Genomic DNA, 21,952 nt, shown 5'->3' with positions numbered 1-21,952 from the left:
ATGAATCACTTACCTACATTGCAATCTTGTAGCCTTTGGTTACATACGGCCTAAAAATCCCTTGAAAGTATACATCACAGTAAGGACATTATGAAAAAGCCTGATTTAAAGGGATAGTTCACCCAAAAATTTAAATTTGATGTTTATCTGCTCACCCCCATGGCATCCAAGATGTAGGTGACTTAGTTTCTTCAGTAGAACACAAACAAAGATTTTTAACTCAAACCGTTGCAGTCTGTCAGTCATATAATGTAAGTGGATGGGAATCACGGCTTTGAGAGTCAAAAAAACATACACAAACAAAACCAAATTAAACCCTGCGGCTCGTGATGATACATTGATGTGTAAAGACACAAAACGATCAGTCTGTGCAAGAAACTGAATAGTATTTATATAGATTTTTTTTTATTTTTATCTCTGATTCACTGCAGTGTCCGAACTGTCCTGAGCATGTTCTCAACAGCCGGTGTGTGATGCGTCTTCTTCTTCTTGCTTTACAGCAGATCACAGACTTATAAGTGCATTACCTCCACCCATCTCTCAATTGCAATCTCAATTAGAAGTGTTAGGCTTTAATTTGGTTTTGTTTGTGTATGTTTTTTTTTACTCTCAAAGCCGTGATTCCCATCCACTTACATTATATAACTGACAGACTGCAGTGGTTTGAGTTAAAAATCTTTGTTTGTGTTCTACTGAAGAAACAAAGTCACCTATATCTTGGATGCCCTGGGGGTAAGCAGACAAACATCAAATTATAATTTTTGGGTGAACTATCCCTTTAAGGTACATTAAATTCATAGCATGAATGAAACCTCAAATCCTCCTCAGCTTGAGGAGGGAAGATGTGCTATTAAGTTTAAGACCATTAATTCCATAATAAACACTGAAAGAGGGAGCCATAAAAATGAGAATATCAGACATTTCGACATGGGTTAGTATGCAGCCATCCAAAACATAAAAAGCAATGGTATAGAAATTCACTAATAACTACTCTGAACATTTTATCAACAGTACAGCAACAAACTGGAAATCTCCCCTTACACCCACAATGTCACGGTGGTAAGTTTTGCATGGACAGACACTCACTGTATCTTCAGTAAATGTAAAACTAAGTTTATTTAATAACTCAGAACATATCTTAAACACAATAAATGACTTAATGGAAACAGATGCTATTTAACACGATTTTATCTTCTTGATGGCTTTTAAACTCGTTCATGTCTCATTGAGTTGAGTTCAACTGTCCTCAGCACAGCTGTCGAGACGTGAACTGATTTTCAGCACAGGCGGCAAACTGCCAAAACATTTAAGTGCACTATTAACAGCGAGATAATCACTGCAAAGGCACGTTCCACACGACCTCCATCTGCAGGTGACCTGTGAGGTGAACACCACAGCAGGCAGAGGTCAAAGGTCATGAGCTATGACTCTCACGTGTGCACAGTGCCAAGAAAAGAGCAAAACACTTTGATAACACAATCACTGCAGCCACAGCTCACTGTACACTACTTAAAATAAAGGTTAAAGGTCCACAAAGAGCTTAAGAGTGTCTGGTTCTTTATAAAACCATCTGTTTTGACGGTTTAAAGAACCAAGAATTCAATACGCTGACCTATAAAAGTTATAATATATCTTTAAAAAAAAAAAAAAAAAAAAAAATCACACATTTTAATCTCCAGATGAAGCATAACATTAAAGAATGTTAAACTAGCAAAAATGACCATCAGAGCCACTGAAGAAAAGTAGAGGGCTGTGGTGAGCATCAGGGTTTCGATCCACAACGGTGTGTCTGATTTATTAGCTCAAACAGTGTAAGATGATCCCGCTTGTACAGTCCGTCCTGAAAAAAAGAACGACAGGAGAACTGCTCAACAGAGCCATAAACCTCAGAGAACCACGGAACAGTCTAAATATACAGCACAGATCCCCTCAAAACGTCTGCTTTTTCTTATACGTTTTAACTCTGGGTCAGTTTTGACTAAAAAGTTTTACATACGACAGACAGACAGAGATAGAATCTACTGCAAAGCAACAAAATTCTTTCAAAATTCTTTTCTATACTCGTATATATAGGCTTGAGAGAAATATGGGATTTCATATAAAATATTTTTTGTGCATTTTTCACAAACTTTTTTCCACTTCAGCAAAGTCTTCCAAGTGTCTTCTGTAAAAAGAGACTAAACTTTAATCTATGATTCAAAGCATTTAAGATTTACAACATTTTAAGGTGGAAATTTCATTTCATCAGGTCTACAGTATGGTTTAAAAAAAAAAATTGGATAGCAAGAAATAAATGGATAATTACTGCAACATACTGTAGTTCAGTATGGAAGCCTGTTTGCACTACTGAGATTTCTCTTGCAATTCTGGCTATTTTGTTTTCCTTAGAATAGCAAGATATGAGCTTGTTTATATCTTATAATTTTGACTATCACAAGCAATTGCGAGTTATGGAGCAAGAATTGTAAGATAAACTCGCAGATGTAAGAAAAGTCAGTCTTTCTTCCTCAGAATTGGACTCGCAAATTTTTGGAGTTTTTACTTTTTGACACTAGAGGTTAGTTTCTAACCGTTTCGACTCAAGTCTCTAAACTAATAAGCATCATGCCAAACTAGTATTTCATGCCAAATAACTTCCCTTCTTATTTTTCTCATTCCCTTTCAGCAAATACCAAATGATTCCGTCATTACAGCAGCCTGAATCTTCAGCATTTCAGCAGAAGTTTCAAAAGAAACGCTCACAATGACCTAAATTACTTTATTTCCTGTGGCATGCGTAAGCCGGCCTTGAGTGACTTCTTTCTGCTCTGAGAGCTCATTTTATGGTTTTTCTCTTGCCCAGGAATAAACGTTTAAGCAAGTCCAGAAAACTTGGGTTTGTAAACATCATCGTTCCTCACGGCTCCGATGCTACACCTGTGATTTACAACCCAGTCTGGCTCTTCCGGCGGGTCACAGCTGAATTAATGTGCTGTGTTTGGAGCAGGATATTGTTCACCAAAACTGACAGCTCTTCCTCGAATGCTGGCCCCTGTGTCCTTTTATCGTGTGTGTTTATTGATGGTACCATATGCTTCTGTGTTCACCAATTTAATATCGTTTTGAAGGCAGATGTGTGTGTGGGTGTGTGTGTGTGTGTGTGGGTGTGTGTGTGTGTGTGTGTGTGTGTGTGTGTGAGAGAGAGAGTGAGAGTGAGAGAGAGAGAGAGAGAGAGAGAGAGAGAGAGAGAGAGAGGGAGAGCCTTACAGCATTTCAGAGGCACTGAAAGTGTTTAATATGACGTTGCAGAGGGATTTTATTGAATCATAACTATATTAGTGGCAAAAAAGACCCTTGTCACACACACTTTCAATGACACTCAGGGCATGAGAGTAATTCAGTCATTAATACTGGTCTGATCCCTTGACAGTCAAACCATCTAAATATTTGTGTGTGTGTTTGAATAAAAGACGTAACCTTGTGTGATCCAAATACACAGAGGACACACAGAGGAGTGTCAAAGCAAATTAGATTAAAGCCTAATGATAAGAGGGAAGGTTTGTTTGTCTGAGCATCTCATTAAATCTCGTTGCTTTTAAATGAAGCTATAATGTAACATAAATACATCAAGTATTTAATATCAATTTCCTCTGTATTAAATAACAGTATACATGTTAATATTAATATTATTTAAAGGAAAACATGATTTGGTCCATTTATGAACAACTTTAATAAAGACCTTACAATATAATAAGATGAAATATCAATGAGTATGGGTCCAATTTTTAAAATACATAAACACAATGATTTTAAAACATACAAATTATATCCATTTTATTATAATAATTGTCTATTATAATTTATTAATTACAAAATATAATTTTGAAGAAGAAGAAGAAGATGATGATTGATGTAAATTATTTACAATAAAAATACTTTTTAGGAGCAATAAGATTTTTTTTTCATTAATATTTTGGCATTGTGATATTTTTTATAACAATACCCCCTCATTCTCATTGCTGCAGCAAACAAAAGATTTTAATTAAGATTTTTTTTTAAAGCATAAATCACCGTATTCCTGTAAATTAAATGTAACAAAAAACTTTAGGATCAATCTTTTTTTTTTTTACTTTGTTATATTACTTAAGAAAATTAACCCCTCTTCAATCTCATTACTGTAAAGCAAGTTTTTAAGGCATAAATCACTGTATTTCAGTAATTTAACAGTAATAAACATACTGTGTTACAGTTATGAGACTCTGATGAAAATCACTGATATAATAACGGAATTAATAAAACATCTGAGTGCTATAGAAATGTTTCTTATTTATGCAACATAATATATTATTTGTTTTCACATTTTGATGCACAATATGACCATGAGATTCACTCCAAAATACCTTTCATTTCTGAACAACAGATCTATTGTTTATGTTATCAAACATACAGTATCCAACATTCATCTGAGAATTTAATTTTTTTAATATATAATGCAATGTATATATATAATGCAGACATTTTGAGCATTACTTGGGTGTCCAAATTCCACACACACACAAACAGATCATACACACAGATGCACAAAACCTCAAAACAGTCACACAATTCTCCCCGCACAACCTCTCTCCCTCTTTCTCTCTCTCTCTCTCTCTCTCTCTCTCATTCAGTTGGTTTCTCACTGAGAGCTTTACCTTCCCCTCCCTCCTTTCTCACATTGTACTCTCTCTCTCCTTCTCTCTCCATTTGGAGCTCCTGGATTCACTGGTGAGGTCTTCAGCTTTGGCTCTTCTGTGATATTTGATGGACGCATCCAGGACCTCGGCTGTATCAGGATGAACTCCACATTAATGTCCACCCAGAGCACTGAAAAAGAGTTTGAGGAGCAACACAAGACAAACTGACACAGATACCGAGAGAGAGAGAGAGAGAGAGAGAGAAGAGAGAGAGAGAAAGAGCGCAAGATAGAAGAGAAGGGATTTCTTTTTCGAGAGGGATTCCCCCACCCAGAGAAACAGAGGTGAGTGCTGGCTGCTGTTTATGATAAAGAAGGAAAGCATCTAGTATGTCCCTCATGTGGGGGACCAGTGGCTCCATTTAATGCTGCTGGGAATTAAGAGAGACTTTATTTGGGCTTGATGTGAGGCGGATCATTTCCATAAACTTAGAGGCGAGAGCTTGTGTGTTCGGTCTCACCTCTCTGACGGTCCGTCTGTCGCTCGCCAGGTGTCTTTCCCTTTACTTTTGATTACGACTTTCGGATCTGATGAGAAAACAGAAGCATAGTGCGTATATGCAGAAAGATAGAGATTTTGGTCAGTGTTTTCTTCTTTACTAAAAAGTATGATGGCATCACCATGGTGTTTTGGACAATATGACCTTTTGGGCATTATGCTAATAGCATGTTTTTGGATACAATATCATGGAAGTATTCTTCTTAGAAAAAGAACTGTAGCAGTACCACCGTAAAGTGATGGTATTGGATGTTACAGTACTTTATGCACTCTGGTATTATATGCATATTTAGTATGATGGCATTACCACAGATTTTTGATGTTAATATGATGTTTTGAAGATTTTACTTTGATATTACCATGTGTTTGCATATAATGCAATGGAAATACCCCCTTACAAAAGTGCTGACATTATGTTGTAGGACTTTATGTACTATGGGATTTTCATTGTAATTAATAGTACCATGTACAAATTGTGTGTTTTCAAATGTAGTACCATGGTAATACCTCGGTTTCCAGGACATGTTTTTGGGTTACAGTACCATTTATAAAAGTACTATAGTAATACCATGGTACATTGAAGAAATCAGATGGTATTACTATGGTACTTTGAAACATTATGGAACAAAAATTCATGCACCATGGTATTTACATGGTATTTCAAGGTGACTTCAAGAATATTATGGTAGTACCATAGTAATTTTCTTCTTTATAACAGTGGTGGTTTTTGGACATGGTATTATATTTCAACATTACCATGACCTTTGAAGGAACACTTACAGTAAATACTTTGATAACTATTTAGAACCATTATAGTAACAACAACAAATATACTTATAACATTAGATATATTAACAAAAATAAAATATATACATATAAATGAAAAAATATCATACATACATATACATATACATATACATATACATATATATAATCATTTAAAGTAATGTAATATACTTTGAATGATAATAAATAAAGTAATACACACACACATACATATAAATATGTTTTCTGGACTCTTTTATGCCAGTAAAACCACAGTATTTTTGGTATCTTAAAGAACCATATACATACCAATTGTACAGTACATGAATATGGTAATCTTTTTAAAGGTTCTTGGTATTATCATCAAATTTTCCCTTTTGCACCACCACAGTAAAGGGCTGTCCTTCCCTCATTTCACTCGCTGAGTTGTTTTGAAGCTTAAAGGCGTTTCAGAATTGCACTCAACTGGCAGCAGAGTGAAGCTGGTAACTTAGAAACAGGCATGTTTGAGCACTCACACACACACACACACATGGAGGATGGGGGCGGTGGGTGTCTTCCATGGAAATAAAAGAATATCTATGTGTTCCACCACGCGGTGTGTGAGAAGCGGTAATGATGGTCTTTACTGAGAAGTGTGTGTCCGCTTGCATGTGCAAATGTGCATGAAAAAAACAAAAGAACACTGTGTATTAACAGAATAAATTGTGTTGCTGAGCAAAACGGTGCATGAGAGCTTGTGTTCATTACTGCTCAAAGCCGGAGGTTTGTGTGTTCCTGAAGAACCTCATACAGACAGAAACGGTTTGATGAATTATTAATCATATATTAGAGCGTTTACATCAATAAAAGATGAAAACAGGCCAAAACAAACATCATAGAACTCTGATCACACCACACGCCCAATAAATGATCCATAAACCTGCCAAGATTTAATGCACGTCCACTGTGTGTGCGAGTGAATGCTAATCTGGACTAGAAGTTTTCTGACAAATTTTATGATGTAATTAGTGCTGAAGTTTTCATCAACTCCCCAGCATGAGTCTTGTGTGCTGATGGATGCCGATTTATTACCTTTAAATTAAAGACAAAACACAGTGGGCATCCCAAAACACACACACACACACACACACACACACACACAGGGACACACTAATAGATTCAGATCACACATGCCTCATAAATACACAGGTAACAGGTGCAATGTCATTCTTATCAGTGTCACATAGTTCAGATTCTCATCCTGCACAAAATTGTTCGTGTTTTTAGCAGAAACTATTAAGCATAACACATTACATAAGATAACAATATCCTCAAATTCAGCATTCAGAAGAATAATATTCGAATTGAATTAGAATGTTGCTGGATATTGGCAGGAACTGGAACACGCTGTTGTATAAGCTGATCCAGAGCATCCTAAACATGCTCAAAGGGTGACATGTCCGATAAGTATGCTGGGCATGCAAGAACTGGGATGTTTTCAGCTTCCAGGAATTGTGTACAGATCCTTGCAACATGGGGCCATGCATTATCATGCTGCAACGTGAGGTGATGGTCGTGGATGAATGGCACAACAATGGGCCTCAGGATCTCGTCATGGTATCTCTGTGCATTCAAAATGCCATCAATAAAATGCACCTCTGTTCGTTGTCCATAACATATGCCTGCCCATATCATAACCCCACCGCCACCATGCAAACTGATTGTTGCAGCAGCTGTCCGAGTGGCTGGTCTCAGACGATCTTGGAGGTGAAGATGCTGGATGTGGAGGTCTTGGGCTGGTGTGGTTACACGTGGTCTGCGATTGTGAGGCCGGTTGGATGTACTGCCAAATTCTCTAAAATGCTTTTGGAGATGGCTTATGGTAGAAAAATGAACATTCAATTCATGGGCAACAGCTCTGGTGGACATTCCTCAGGTCAGCATGCCAATTGCATGCTCTCTCAAAACTTGCAACATCTGTGTCATTGTGCTGTGTGATAAAACTGCACATTTTAGAGGGGCCTCTTATTGTGGCCAGCCTAAGGCACACCTGTGCAATAATCATGCTGTCTAATCAGCATCTTGATATGCCACACCTGTGAGGTGGATGGATTATCTGGACAAAGGAGAAGTGCTCACTTACACAGATTTAGACAGATTTGTGAACAATATTTGAGAGAAATAGGACTTTTGTGTACATAGAAAAAGTCTTAGATCTTTGAGTTCAGCTCATGAAAAATGGGGGCAAAAACAAAAGTGTTGCGTTTATAATTTTGTTCAGAGTATATATAAAATAGATTTTTTTTCATCATCTTAGGCTATTTACACAGAAAAACATGGTATAGGCAGGAGAAAAAGGTAAATAAACATCTAAAGGGAGACAATGGATAGGCAAACAGGATATATACTTTACATACAGAAAGATTTGAAAGACATTTTGTTGGTGCATTAGGGAAACGCATACTTCTTCGGCTCAGTTGCTGTCCATTTAGCAGATGATTTTATCGTCTAAAGTGACGCACAGGACACTAAGTGCAGGGATGGTCCCACTGGAGATGTCCCGGGGTTAAGAGCTCAGAGAGGAGAGAAACTGTCGATGCACTCACTGAGGCCAAACACTATTCAAGTTTCTCTAATAGTGCTTTGCAAGCACTTTAGGTCCAGCAAATAAAACTCTTCATACCAATAATTTTTCGCGGTATAGGACTCTTGAGTCAGATATATGGTTTGATAAATGAATAAAGAAAGAAATATTTAAATAAATGATAAATATAAAATAAATGTTAATATTAAAAAATGTAATAATTTTAAATATATACTTTCTTAAAATAATAAATAAATATTTTTACTTATTTTGTATTATTTTTGTTTGTAATACAAAATGTTATAAATGTTTAAGTAAAAATAGTTTATAACAGAAACGTGCTACAAAAATATGCAAGTTTTATAGCACTATTCTAAAGTAAAACAATACAACATATAAAAATAATTATAACTTGCTACAAAAATGTGTGTGTTCGTTTGTTTTATTTTTTTTTTTTTTTTTTTTATTTTTTTTTTTTTTTTTTTTTATGTGTGGAAATATAAAATATGTGTATTTTAAAAGAGTTTTTTTATTACATAATGCAGAAACTGTAAAAAGAAATAAACACTTACATACACAAACAAAAATAAATAAATGATGATGGATGACTGTCAGATAAACTGTAAATGTAATGAGCCAAGCTTATAAGAATTCATGCATCTCTGCCAACCTTAAAAATGCAGAACTGAATCGATGAAATCGAGGACCAAATAGAATGTTCCATTCCATTTAGAACCCAAAGCTTAGGCTCTAATTTAATAGCCAAAAACAATAAATACACACACACACACACACAGAGAGAGAGAGAGAGAGAGAATCCCAAGAGTCAGTCTCTCATACCCATTACCGTCAATAGATCAAGTCTGGGGGTGGACACCAGTCAAAGCTTCAGCCAATCAAAACAGTTGCACAACAACAATATCATTCAAAACCATTGAACTATCACATTTCCACAGTCTAAACAGACCCTCTGGAGACAAATGCTTTTCTCAGAGAAGAAAAAAAAAAACCTTTGATATTGTTGATTAGCTGAGATGAGGATTTTAGTTGGAATGTCTTTGACATTTCAGGATGATCTTCCAGACTGACATTTCTCTTGACCTACAGAGCCAGACCCTATTATAATAATTTATAAATCATTAATGATGCTTAAAAAGCCCTGAAGTACTTCATCCTGAATATGCATTTTAAAGCCACTAGAAGCCATTCATATCATTATGGTTTCTCCTGTCATGTATTTCGTCTCTACAGGCCTCTTAAACGATCAGCATCCATTATGTAGAGGTCCACAGCTAATGCTGAGATGGTTTTCAGATCAGATATCCTGGCTCCGACTGTACGTCACATTATCTTGATTACCGGCAACAGAAAGATATTTTCAACTGCAAAATCCTGCCAGGAAATTGATTTGCATCAACATTTCAGCGCCATCATCTTGCAAACACGATTTCCTTTAACTTTTCTAAAAGCAAGAAGCTTAGTTTTAATGGTTGCTTGTCTCCGACGGTGGTTTCTAGAAATAAAGGTCGGAATTATTTCCCAGAAGCACAAACGCTTGACCACTTATCAGTAGGTTTCCTACTAAAAGCATTGTTGATGCATTATGGGAAATGTTTAGCTGATAGTCATCCTTCTATTTGCGAGACCCTTAATTACGACGTTGCAGTTAATTGTTTCCTCTCTGATGGGTGGTGACAGACGACACAAAGACCTCAGAGCGGTTTATCAACAGAACGATGGCCAGAAACATATTATCCTCCAGCAGACCTGAGTTCAGCAGGGAGATCACAGATTTAGTGTATGCGTGTCAAGACCCATGTCATTAAAGGAATATTCTGGGTCTGGCGATTTTTTTAAGGGTCTTTAAAAGCAGAAAGCTTGTGTTTTTTGGTAAAAAAAAAAAAAAAAATTATCACTCATACTTTGTGTTCAGGTTTGTTTAAATGGCTATATCTGAGCATTAAACTTCAGCATAGAACTTGCACCACAACATTTTTACTACAATCATGAAAAATACTTCAAATTATGGCTTGGTTTTTACTAGGCTGACAATAAAACACATGAATGTATAGTTGTGCAAAAAAAAAAAAAAGCAGTCTTTTAAAAACTCTAAAACTCTAAAAACCACCTATTAACACTCTGGCGACCACCTAGACAACACCAGAACCCCTAAAATGCAATTCAACTCCCAACACAATTCGCCCAAAACACCCTAGAAACCTACTGATGGCCTGGTGACCAGCAGAACACTCTAGAACCCACCTGGTGATGGTAATTACATGATAGAATCACCAAGACCCTAGAGATCACCTTGGAAATCACAATAAAAACCCATAATAACCTGGAAACCACACAGTAATGGCCTGGTAACCCTTAGAACACACAAAAAAATGTAAACTATCATCAGTTACATCCATACACTTACATTCAAAATAAATACTACCAATTTTATTTAATTTTTTCCATCTTTTAAGGGGCATTGTAACCGATGGGTGCTATATTTCTGAAGAAAGAGAAGCTTCAGTCATGTAAGAAAGGAGTTATTTTGAAAATAGTATTTAAAGTTTTGAACAACATGAGGGTGAATAACTGACTTTTGAGGGGGCGGGGTCGTATTGAAGTATCCCTTTAATATGATTTAGAAGAGATTAAAGTACTGACAAAACAATTAGAGTGCAACTGCAGCCTTGTTGCAATAATTAAAGCCATTTAAAGGGATGAAACAACAGTTTCTATGGAAATAATCAAAACATATCGACAAACACACATGTGTGGTGCAGTTGTTTAGAATGCCCTAGACTCAATTAAAGATGCACAAATTCAATTTAAGAGTCACACGCCATCTAATCTGTGTTCTTTACACATGCACGCTTAATTATTTGACTCCCACATTCGGTTTCTAACCCCTCCATCACATAGACCTGTTCTCCAGAGCATCTCTGCTCAGTGATGGTTTAATATCCCCGAGTCATTACTGAATTAGCGAGGGGAGATGAGGGTTATCCACACTATCACAAGCCTTGTTAACATAGGGTGATTAATTGTTTTTTAATGCATAACCAATTAATAGCTGTGAAGTGAGTGTACACACAAACACTGAAGAGGGAATAAACTGAGCCCACAAAATCTGCCATTTATTTGCACAACTTTTATTGTAGTGCCCATTTCAGAAGCACAGTGGCTTTGTGCTACACCATTATTTGATCACTTTCTGATGAATTACTGCTGCCATTATCACTAGAAGAAAACATCTCTCCAAAATAAAACTGAGTTTACCTCCTGCTTTCTGTGGGTATTAACATTAACTGTGCAAGGCAAAAGAGTTTATTAAATAAGGGTCAATCTCTAATTAGACAGATTTCCATAAAAAGGGGTGTGTTTGTGGATTCCAGTGGATTTTGCACCATTAAACTGCACTATGGGAAATTAGTACCTAAAATAAATAAAGTAAATAAATGCAAATAAGCAAAATAAATGAATAAATTGCAACAAAAAAAAGAAAAAAAAAGGAAAAAACTGAAACAAAAACAAGCAAGCAAAATAAATACTTAGCAAAAAGCAAATATGTAAGCAAACAAATGAATAAACGGCTAAAATCAAATAAGCAAATAAAATAGGAAATGAATAAACAAGTAAACAAATATAAAAAAGCAAATAAGCAAGTAAAATAAAAGGCAAAAAGAAGATCAAAGCAAATAAAGTAAACAAATAAATAAATCATAAAAAAAAGAATACATTTTACAAAATAAAAAAGCAAATAAATTTGGAAACAAACAAACTAAATAAATACATAGCAAAAAGCAAATAAGCAAGCAAACAAATAAATTAATTAAATAGCAACAAGCAAATAAATAAGCAAACAAGCTATGAAACGAATATACAAACAAGCATAATAAATAACAAAATTCAAACAAATAGGCAAAATAAATAAAGAGCAAAAAGCAAATAAATATGCAAACAAAACAAATAAGCTACTTAAATAGCAAAAAGCTAATAAATATGCAAACTAATGAAACATTTATTTATTTACACTGAAATAACCCATAAAAAGTAGTGGATCGGTTCTATTCACTACTACAAACTATGATGAATTTGATCCCAAAATTATTTTCTAAACATGCATTGAATATTTAATTACATGCAGATTTGAACTGATTTCAAAATGTACTTAATGAAACAAAGTACACATTTGTTTTTGGTTTATTCAAGATAATTCTTTATAAAAGTTTTTTTTCCCCAAAAAAAAGTTTCACTGCAGTTTTCTTTTCAATACATTAAAGTGAAACCGTCAAGTCAATTATCAATCCTGCAGTGCCTGTCCAGCTGTGTGTCACTAGGTCACAGCTATTTCGAGCCGCAGTCAGGAAATGCAGCAACTAAACAAACCTAACAAACAGAAGCAGCCAAAACCGCAGCTGGGGGCAACACTACACACGCAGATTCAAATAAACAGAGCGAGTCCATCATATCTGTGGTCCCTTGAGCCCCGGGTGTCTCATTCTGTTTTTGTGTGTGTGATGACTGTTAGATATGGAATTACATTTGCTTCTATAAAAATGAACGAAACTTTATAAAACTGAACGTAACTTTTTCAGAAACTATCAAAAATATGCCATTACAAAAGAAGAAAAACACAATGAAAATGAAAAAAATGAACTCAGTTGCACAAATTTAACAGGCTCTTCAAATATGCTTCATTTTTTGTTAATGTTTTTCAAAGATTCGTTTTCGGTAATCGTGGATTCTGAATGCATTGCCACAGATTTCGCTTACGCTTCGCAATATATTACATGTTAGCATTAAATTATACAAGCCCTCTCTGTGCAAGTTTTAATTTACTTATTTATTTGGTAATGAAATTAATGCTTTTATTCAGCAAAGATGCATTAAATTGATCAAAATTGACAGTAAAGACATTTATAATTTTACTAAACATTTCTATTTCAAATAAATACTTTTCTTTTTAACTTTCTATTCATCAAAAGAGCCTGAAACATATAAACTATTGGCCATGACTGTATATGCATCACAGTTTCCAAAAAAATAATGAGCAGCACAACTGTTTTCAACATTAATAACAAGAAATGTTTCTCAAGCATCAAATTATAATATTATAATACAATTCAGACTTTTTTCTTAGAATTCGAGTAAATGCATTGCATTTCAGACATTCTTTCCACAATTCTGCATTTATAGCTCACAAATCTGAGAAAACATCAGAATTGTGAGATATAAACTCAGAATGCGAGAAAAAGACACAATTACCTTTTTTATTTTAAAAGTAACATTTCACAATGTTACTGTTTTTACTGTATTTTTGATCAAATGAATTCGGCCTTGATTAACATAAGAGACTTCTTTCAAAAACATAAAAAAATCTCATCAACCCCAAACTTTTGAATGTAGTATAGATCTTGCACAACTATACAGTACATTCTATAACTAATATCATAACTAGTTAACTGGAAATCACTTTAGCATCTGCCAAATGAATAAAAAAACAAAACAAAAAAACAGATCCTTCAGCAGACAAACAAAATTTCTTCCTGCTGTTAACCCAGAATACTTTTTAACAGTTTTGTTTTTAAGGCTAGATACATTCTGACTAAAAGACCATTATTTTCAGCAAATGACTAACAGCATTACAAAAGAAAAGTTTCTTGTTCCAAATACTCTTTAAATGACAGGAGATCTCAGGGTCTGGGTAGGGAACTCAGGATCCTCTTACAAGAGCAGATAACAGCTTGTGTTTTCTCTCACAGTGAGCTCTGTCTGCCTCTGGAGGAAGTGCTATATGACGCAGCTCCTTTATTATGGTGGAGAATAATTCGCTCTCTTGGATCCCCGTCATGTAATAAATTCCACCTATTAAATGCAGCTGGCTCTCGTTAGAAATCTCCCCACTGTACGACTGCTTCTGTCACTGTCACATAATGACGCAGAAGATATTCTGGGTTTAGTTCTAGAGTGTGGATGAGGGAGGCAACAAGAAGAACATGAAGCTCAAAGAAAAAAAAAAGTGCACATCAGCAAGGTTTTATTAATGTTGGATACCAGACTTTGAGATCAACCTTTGGATGTTATTGGATTAGAAACCTCTCGCTTGCTCACATGGGGAATAAATGTTGCAAAGCAAGTCGTGCAGCTTCTAATATTAGTATGTGCTGTGGATAATCCAGCTATAAACACAAATATGCTGTATTATATAAAAAAAAAAAAAGTGAATAAATAAAATAAAATAAAATAATAATAGCACACAGCTTTTCACTTCAGGAGTCGTTTTTTGGTGGGATGGAGTGGTTTGGATTTATTGTGGTTTTTTTTGATGTTTTATCAGCTGTTTGGACTCTCATTCTGATGGCACCCATTCACTGCAGAGGATCCATTGGTGAGCAAGTGATGCAATGCTACATTTCTCCAAATCTGTTCTGAACTCCTCTACATCTTGGATGGCTTGAGAGTGAGAACCTCTTCTGAGCCACATTGACTCAGGAGAATGAAATCGGTCCTGACTGGCAAGAATTCAAACCTGCAACTGCATGCTGAAAAGAGATCCAATCCGCAACCTGAAATAATTAGAGGCACTGTGCCATTGCTTTGATGAGTCCTATAATGATAAGTTGCATCTGTCTGCCTGACATTCCTGACAAAGACACTGAACAAGTGAGTATCACAAAATTACTCTCATTTTAATCAGTTAGTGACACAGGAATTTATGCACACACACAACATTAAAGACAGAAATAAATCACAGGATGTGCGTAACCAAAAGTCAATTTAAAAAAAAAAAAAAAAAAAAAAAAAACATTGTCCATACAATACAAGTCAAAGGGGTCCAACGTTGTTTTGGACCCAAAAACAGTTAAAATGTTCTTAAAAAAAAGAATAATAATAATAATTTGTGTTCTGCAGAAATTGTAATAATACAATAAATACAGTATATACAACTAATATATATTCTGCCCTGAAATAGACCACCTCCTTTCTCCTAATCTCCGCCTTCCACAGACACCCTAACATCAACAAACCCTGTCACTCACAATGATTGACATGCAAAGCGCACAACAGTCTAAAAAGCCTCCTACAGTCAGATTCCCGGCTATTTACAGAGCCTGGGGCATTGACAGAGACAGCAGGGACATCTAAGGATGCCCATTTCAGTCATTTTATGAGTGTTATTCCATTTTTAAAAAGACTTTAAAACATGCCAAGCACCATCTGCGAGTGAAAAATAACTTTAGTGACTCAACTTACTGACCAGCTGGCTAGTCATGCACAAGCAGACTTTTGACTAAAGGCAAGACTTAAATCTCGCCAGAAACCGCCCACCTGGACAGGAAATAATCACCTGTCTGACGTATGAGCGTTTAGAGACCGGTAAACTTGAAACAGAAAAATATCAATAAATTAAGATTTTTTAAAATGTTTTTAAAAAGTCTCATGCTCACCAGAGCTGCATTTATTTGATTAAAAACACAGTAAAAACAGAAATAGTATGAAATATTAAAATAACAGTTTTCTATCTGAACATATTTTGAAATGCAATTTATTTCTGATGCAAACATGAATTTTCACAGTGTATGCAAATGGTCACACAGAAAACACTAATGAAATCTGTCCAAAAGTACTGATTATTTCACAGTCAGAAGAAGCAGGATATACAGTACAGTTCTGCTCATGAAATGGTCTCAAAACTGTCTTTGAAAGGCAAAAACCCCCTGTGCACCTGTTGAAGATTGCCATCCGGGAATCTGATTGGAGCTTTTCACAAGCACTTTCTAGCTTTCTGTGCAATAGATCAGACGAGACTGTGGGCGGTTTGTGGGCATGCGATCCGAGGCTGAGAGTAGCTGGCTGCTAACGTTTTTAGGAATTACAACATAATGTACGGTTCAAATTGCAACAGACGAACAATAATCTAAGCCTTGCAGTTTTTATCTGACGAGAGTCAAATCAAACCGATACACGAGGTCTGCTAAAGCTTAGTGTCTGTCAGCTGCGTCTAATGCATCTTTATGAGCTTTTTTCTTTTATAGGACAGAATAGTACAGATAGAACAGGAAAATATATGGAGAAAAAAAATTGTTGTAACAAATTGATATTTCAGTGAAGCACTGGTTAGTATGTGATGCATTAACCTGCATTATTTGCCAGATGAATGCAGTAAAACAACACACACATATTATAAATTAAAGACATGCACAACTGCATATTGTCAGAAGCATCTAGTTATGGGAACCTTGTACAGTTAGGTAGGTTTTGGGTTCACCTGACCCTGATCACACAGATTTACACACACACACAAAATGAAGTTTAATACATTAATAGTCTATTTTAGCCATGTTCTTACTACGTTTCTGGGCCTTGAATGTGGTAGTTCCCTTGCTTTCTATGGAGGGTCAGAAAGCTCTCGGATTTCATCCAAAATATCTTCATTTGTGTTCCGACATTGAATGAAGGATTTATGGGTTTGGAATGACATGAGGGTGAATAAGTAATGACAGAATTTTTATTTTTGGGTGAACTATCCTTTAAAGAAAATAATTTTAAAAAAATCACATACCACCTTCCAATTAAAAGGAAGGTCTGCTCTGATTGACAGGCTGTGATTTGTTTCTAGGCAGTGCTGTAAATTGAGAAAGCCAGCAAGTCTGACAACTCTATGCTAATAGAGACACTTTATGATAATTCAGACCCTGGATGCTAATCATGAAGCTCCGTGCAGACGTGACATTTGGTCCCGCTCACAAATAGAGGGCAAATATTCAAAACAGGACAGTGATACGAATGTCAGCGACTCCGATTAAGTCCCACCACATCAGGAAATGTCAGCGGTGCATCATTCAGGTTTATTTACTGCCAAATTAGAAGAACAAAACATGCTGTCCCTGAAGAAAAGACCAAAACTGGTGGCTCTAACTGGTTTGATTTGATTTCTGGGCGAGTTTTAGTTACTCTGCATGGTATTCTTGCCTGAAAACCACAAAAAAAGAGAAACCAGCTAAGACCAGCTCCAACATTTCTATTGATCAAAAGGTGATGGTTTTAGACTTCCAGCATAAACTAGCTGGAAATTCATGCTGGTCTTTTTAACAAGATGCCTGCATGGAGTGGGTGGGTGTTTAACTTACTTCTGCAGGTTTATTTTGGTGTTTTGTACAGTGTGATGTTGTGGTTAGTCAACAGCTTATGAAAACATGAGCTGAAAATGTGATGAGCATCGTTTGATCATTAGCCTAAAGTCAATCAACAAACGCTTTAATGATAAGAAGGTTAAAAAAGTAAACTGCCACAGCACGGTAATTATCATATATTTAGAAGCCATCCTGAATCACATGAAATTATCTTCAGAGAGCACAAAGAAGCTGTAATACTGGAGGAAGGGGTGGAACCAACCGGTTTTAGAACCGGAAAACAGGAACAATTGAATAAAATCAGAGAGAATACCTCATTTGTTCACAAAAAATAAATAAATAAATACACTCATTCAAGACCAACATGTTGGAAGAAAAACCTTACAATTCACCATGCTAATCAGAGTTTCCTCTAAAATAAATAAATAAAATATATTAAGCTATGTAGTTGCTTTTAAGCCCAAGTCCAATAAACTGATTAAAGGAACCATTTATACAGGATTATACAGTATTAAAATAATACTAATAATAATAATAATAATAATTATTATTATTATTATTATTATTATTATTTATTATTATTTTTTTTATTTTTTTTTTTTTTATTATTTTTTTTTTTTTTTTATTATTTATTATTATTATTACTAATAGTAATAATAAAATACATTCTAAATTTGAGTGTATGTGTGTATATAAATATAATTTTTTACAATATAATTTAGAATGCATTTAATTAATATTATTAAGAACACTAAAAAATACACTCAAAATATTAAACAAATATTAAAGAATTCAATTTAATACATTTATATTAATTTAATACATACACACACACACACACATATATATTCATAAATAAAGATAGATCTCTAGCTAAACAAGAATACAATTCAGAATAAAAATATACAAATAAATAAAAAGATTAACTAACTGAATTCTAAATTAATAAATGAAACAGACAGACAGACTTAAAAAATATTTTAAAGTAATGCATTTAATAAATTATAGCTTAAATTAATAAATTAGATGTGTTTTTTTTTATTCAATTTATTCTTTAATAATTTTTTTTTTTTTTGACGGGCTAATGAGCAACTTCATAGCAGCCATCCACAACACCTTAGCAACTGCATAGCAACATGGCAAAAACCATTCAGAACACATAGCAACATCCTAGCAACCATCCACAACACACTATAGGGAATAATCTTGCATTACGTATGGATAATATGACCTTCTGTGCACAGGATTTTATAATCAATCTGCTGTAATTTAGCAGTAAACAATAAAAAAAAGAAAAAAAAACACTGATTTTTGAGACACAATCACTACCAGAGGAATAGGAACAATAGCCATCACGATGAATGTCTCATTCTGACACTCAACATCAAATTAAATGCTAAAAAATATTAAATGATGTTCTTGCCTTGTTCGTAATCAACAGAAAGCTGCGGTGAGCCTCTCTGCACAAATGTTCTCATAAAGACAGCGAACACATTCAGTAGCGCAGTCTAATATTTCATCCTAACATTTCAACTCTGCTGCTGAGATGAAGGCTGCTAAATCAAGCATATTATCAGCAGCTGTACTTTATCACATCCTTTATTCATGATTTAAGAGCCGATTAGCATGTTCCTTTTAAACGTTATAATTATTTCTGGGGCAAATATCCATTCTGTTCACTAAAATTAAAGATGTGAAAGTTTCTCTGGTACAACTCATGACATTTCTGTATAATATCCTTTTTCTGACTTGATGTTAAATATATTTTCTCAAATCTTAATTTTGTGCTTCACAACCTTTATGAAGGTTTTTTTTTCTTTTCAGCACACACAACCTTAGAACCAGAAGACAACGTAACATTGATTACATATATTTCTATTTTTTAGCTTGCTTACACGCTAATGTTTAAAGTTTTTATTCTGATGAAAGATGAAATTGAATGTTCTGTTGAATTGTGCAAAACCATGCACATTTATTAAAGTACATCAAATATGGTAAAAATAATAAAAGACTGCTACTTTTAATACTATATCTGCTAGATGAATTGTGTACAATAACACCTTGAACATTCATTTAAAAAGTACATCAAATGTGGTAAATTTAAAAAATAAATAAATAAATAAATAAATTATTCAATGAAAGATTATGATTTATTTTAAAAGTGTTTATGAATTGTGCACAATAATTATTTTTTTTATATTTTCATTATTTTTTTTACAAATTAATAAGTTATTTAAAACTTATGTTAATTATTTAATTAATGGAAATTTTATTGCACACATTATTAAAAAAAAAAAGTTTTTTTTTTTTTTTTATATAATCTATCATCAAAATGTAGTAACTTACAAATACTTTTCTTTTTTTAGCTGACATTATGATCACTTACTTTTCAACTCCTCAAATCCAATCACCGGCCACTGCCTAATGGATAAACCCCACAGAAGTACAGTACACAGGGTTAAAAACTAAATGACATATTGAGTCTGCATTAAAGAGAGCCACTTAAATTTCACCCAGCGCGTTAGACTTATGAAACAAACCAAAACTCTGCATGTAGAACAGGAAGCTGTATTGTGAAATCCAACTCCACTTCAGCTGAGTGAGATCAGCAGCAGAAACTCACACAAGCCTGCAGCAGAAGCACTTTATCTTCCCCAATAACTAAACTATCAGATGTATAGTGTTTTGAGAACTAAACCCATCAACATCTCATCTTCCATGTGCAAATTTCTCAGATCCACCCTCGTTCACAGAACAACGGTATGCGCAGAGAACAATGAAGAGTATGAATCTGGGAAAAGCAAAACACTGACGGAAAGAACACACGTGTATGGGATTTGTCTCGAGTTTCCTTCTCCTACAGAGCAGCACAATCAGCCCAAATGAGGTGAAATTATCAAACAGTTGCAAAAATAAACGTCATATCCATCACCAGCTTGAAATAAACAATCACAGCATGCAAATTAACAGCAGTGATTCCATTTAAAACGCTTTCAAAATCAGCCACAAAAGAACGGAGTAATTTAGCATAAATCCTTCACTAAAGCGTGCCGCACACTGTGCGAGTTTCTACAATGAAACTCTTTCATACATTGTGATGGCTCATTACTGAAGTTATTAACATTGTTAGGTTTGTTGTTGTAATTGCTGTTTAAAAAATGTAATGTGCATTTATAAAACTATATATTAAATGACAGAAAAAATGGTGCATGAATATAAACAGATGAGGGAGTGACAGCAAATTTGACATCTTTCTCTCTTCTGACCAATCTTTCGATCATTTTCAAAATGTTCTCTTTTGGAAAGTCATATTGTGGGTTTTTCTTCTGTGAAGCGGCAAAAGGAAACATAAAAATTACATTTGTTGTAATTTCTGTTCACCGCTATCCAAATTTACCAAATTATGACAACTTCCACTTGTGAGAACCTCAGAAAACTCGAGGTCAATTTGAGTGTATGACCATAATGTGAAGGAATGGCTAATAAGATGTTGCAAGAATACATATGACATCATACAGACACACTAATAATCAAAGTTTTTACTGGTTATGACCATTAAAAACACGTTTTGGTTGAAGACAATGACTTGTCAGACCTTCATCGACTGCTATGATTCAACACAATTGCAAATAATTAGCCAACTCTACATAAAACAAACAAAACAAGCCCTACAATTTAATAAAATAACACGTACATATCATACAGACTCTTCAGATTTAATGGCATTGGATTTGATGATTGTGCTTTCAATAAAATATTTGCAATTGGTTTGAAATAGTGAATTAATTTTGCAAAGCAATTGGTTTAGTTTGTTCAAGTTCCTACCATCACTATTAACATCAAAGTTCAATAAAATTTGAGGTACAGTGGGAATAGAAAAAAATCACCCCCTTTAAAATAATCACATTTTGTTGCTTTGCAGCCTGAAATGAAGACGGACATGGTTTGTGTTTTATCCAGCTGAATATCCACTGTACAATCTGTTAGATAAAAAAAAGAAAGTTCATAGACTGGGGTAATGTCATGCTGCTATCGATATGAAATCAACAACACACGTGATTCAATAAAAAGAGGATTTTATCTTACCAGAGAAATAACCGAGGGAAATCACATCACTCAACATGGCTGCTGAAGAACAGGAAGTCACTTTTAATTACAGCTGCAGTTTTCAAAATGGCTTCTGGATGAACAGACTTCCTGTGCTCACAAATTACAAACACTACATTACCCATAATGCAGCGCAGCAGGGTCAGTTTTGGTGCCTACAAGTCCAGTTT

General features: G+C 34.6%; 1 protein-coding gene and 1 long non-coding RNA gene across 2 annotated transcripts in view; one reads left to right on the top strand and one right to left on the bottom strand.

The window, feature by feature from the left end:
- Window positions 1–754: 754 nt before the first annotated feature.
- Window positions 755–21,871, bottom strand: LOC122135538. The gene is made up of 5 exons (XR_006153581.1): window positions 21,762–21,871; window positions 20,062–21,655; window positions 5,173–5,239; window positions 4,671–4,842; window positions 755–1,840 (listed from the first exon to the last, which is right to left on the bottom strand). It is a non-coding gene; the product is annotated as an uncharacterized LOC122135538 (long non-coding RNA).
- The window catches only part of LOC109087568 (protein shisa-like-1a), a 33,357-nt gene continuing 16,242 nt past the window's right edge, over window positions 4,838–21,952 (top strand). The window contains exon 1 of the mRNA XM_019101770.2: window positions 4,838–4,996. The gene's annotated coding sequence lies outside the window, so the exon portion shown is untranslated. The remainder of the gene's footprint in view (window positions 4,997–21,952) is intronic.

This window comes from Cyprinus carpio, chromosome A25, assembly GCF_018340385.1.
Source record: "Cyprinus carpio isolate SPL01 chromosome A25, ASM1834038v1, whole genome shotgun sequence".
Classification (NCBI taxonomy): Eukaryota; Metazoa; Chordata; class Actinopteri; order Cypriniformes; family Cyprinidae; genus Cyprinus; species Cyprinus carpio.
Note: the sequence above shows the minus strand (reverse complement) of the source record. Positions and strands in the feature narration are given on the sequence as shown.